Source organism: Penaeus monodon, chromosome 3, assembly GCF_015228065.2.
Source record: "Penaeus monodon isolate SGIC_2016 chromosome 3, NSTDA_Pmon_1, whole genome shotgun sequence".
NCBI classification, from domain to species: Eukaryota; Metazoa; Arthropoda; class Malacostraca; order Decapoda; family Penaeidae; genus Penaeus; species Penaeus monodon.
The window spans coordinates 40,673,685-40,676,184 of NC_051388.1; the positions used below are offsets into that span (position 1 = coordinate 40,673,685).

Sequence of the window (2,500 nt, forward strand, 5' to 3'; positions counted from 1 at the left end):
GGAAGAGAGATAAAAAGAAAAAGACGTAGGGAGGAAGCCAGAAACTAATATACTGAAGGTAATGTATTCTTCTCAGTACGAAAAGGGGAGATAGAACAGAGGAGGCAGAAGAAAGGCGAATAAGGAGAATGAAAGAGAAAAGGAGCAAAGGGGTGAGAGTGAAGGCAAGAGAAAGAGGAGAGAGAGAAAGGAGAAGGAAAATTAGAAATAAGAGAGGGAAAAAAGAAAGAGAAAAATAAGAAGCAAAGAAAGAAAGAAGAAACAGAGAGAGATAAAGAGAAAGAAAGGAGGAAAAAAGAGAGAAAAAAGAGAAAGAAAGCAAGAACGAGAAAGAGAGAGAGAAGCGGACTGAGAGAAAGAAGGGACAGAAAGGGGAGACCAGACAGCTTTTTCAACGGGAGACAAGCAGGGGGTCCTTTTTGCATCGAGGGGCGTTCCCTTCCTCTCCCCCCCCCCTCTCTCTATCCCCCCACCCCCCACCCGACCCATTTAAGGAACAGCAAAAGTGTCACTGCTCGAAATAGACGCCCGTGGTCCCTCTGTGTCCCAATTAACGGATAATGACGTAATGGTTTCTCAGGGATGCTGTTATAATGAGAGATGACACCCCGTCGCTATGTAGGGAAGATGAGGGGGTCTGAGGGAGGGGGAGGGGGGAAGGGTGTCGTGGAGGGGGAGGGATGGCGGAGGAAGAGAGGGAGGGGAGGAAGAAGCGGGATGGTGGGGGATAGCGAGGGATGGGGAGGAAGAGAAGGAAGAGGAGAGATAGCAAGGGGATGAGGAAGGAAGGGGGATGAAGGATCTTGTTGGCAAAGGTGGGGGGGGGGGGGAGCAGAGGAGGGGAGATTGGAAAACGGGAGGAGCAATATTACGTTTCCGCTTTGATGATTCGGAAGGACTGGGGGGGGAGGGGGAGGAGGAGGGTTAGGCGAGTGAAATAGGATTGGTTTTAATGTCGTCGTTAAGCTTTTTTCGTGGCGGGGAGGATTAGGGAATTGAAGGCTCCTGTGTTGTGGGGGATTGGGGCGGTCCCCGTGGTGTAGAGGAACTGGGGTGGTCCCCGTGGTGTAGAGGAACTGGGGCGGTCCCCGTGGTGTAGGTAATCAGGTGACTGGGGGCGCCCGTGATGTAGAGGATTGGGGAATTAAGGTCTCTTTCGTGGTGGATAAAGATTGGATGATTTGAGGGCTGACATTATACAAAAGATTGGAGGATTGGGGACTATCGTAGTGGGGGAGATTAGGGGACTGGAGGGTATCTTGTTTCGGAGGATTAGGGTTTCTGTGTGATCGCGAAAAAATAGGGTTTTAGTGTAAGAATTAGGACGAAGTAGAAAGGGCTGGAATTTTAACCAAATGATTCGAAATTCAATTTTTTGAGATCAGAACTTCAACAGCATAGAAAAGAAGAGTAAATAATGTATAGACAGATAGAGATAAGATAGAAATATATAAATAGATAAAGATATTAATCAGTAGAAAATAGATAAATCGCTAAAAAATTATATTATCTATTTGTTTATAATCGATAATAGAAACTCGCAAAAAAAAATCTATTTTTAAAAATCAATCGCTAAAAAAAATAGATAAATAAATAAACAAAGACCTAGAATAAAGAACACAACAGCAACCACAAACTATTGGTCACAAACAGCTGGACAATAAAAAAAAAAAAAAAGTAATCATAGGACAGACATTAACATGATTTTCCCCCCCAACGAAATGACACTTCAGAAGGACGAATATAGCATGAAATGAGGGAACAAATTTTGAATTCCTGTATTTAGTAGAGAATGAGGATTTGCGGGTATTAAAAAAGTATATTTGGTCAGTGGTTAGATTAGGGTACATAAGATATGGTTATGTGGGCGAGTAAGATGGAAGTGTATGGGTGCTTAAGATAAGGATATGTGTGCGGAGAATTAGGCTGTGTGTGTGTGCCTGAGAGAGAGAGAGAAAGAGAGAGAGAGAGAGAGAGAGAGAGAGAGAGAGAGGAGAGAGACAGACAGACAGACAGACAGACAGACACAGGGAGGGGGGGAGGGTGAGAGGGAGAGAGAGTGAGAGGGAGAGAGGGTGAGAGAGAGAGAGAGAAACAGAAACAGAAAGAGAGAGAGACAGACAGACAGACAGACAAAAGAAGAAAAGGTAAAGTAAATAAATAAGCAACCAACCAGACAATTAAACACTGACATAAAAAAACGAGAAGACATACAAACAAAATAACAAGGAGTAAATGGCAATTAATGATCAAAAACGACATTTATCTCCAAGATGAACTGTGGGAAAGGTTACAGTTCGAGCGATCCGAAAGCGGAGGAATACATCGCTTAGAACACAAAACAAATGACGATCGTAAACAAACTTTTTTTTCTTCTTTTCTTTTCTTTTCTTTTTTTTTTTTTTTGGCCTTCGTTTTTCTTTTTGCTTGTTCGCCAGAGTTAAGGAGGGATGACTGATATCTTTATCTCGGTAATTTGCCTTGTGGAATGTCGTGTTGC

General features: G+C 43.3%; 1 protein-coding gene across 4 annotated transcripts in view; it reads left to right on the forward strand.

Annotated features, from left to right (window-relative positions):
• Window positions 1-2,500, forward strand: part of LOC119594603 (putative uncharacterized protein ENSP00000383309) — a 121,725-nt gene that overhangs the window by 76,321 nt on the left and 42,904 nt on the right. The gene's annotated exons all lie outside the window — the stretch shown is intronic.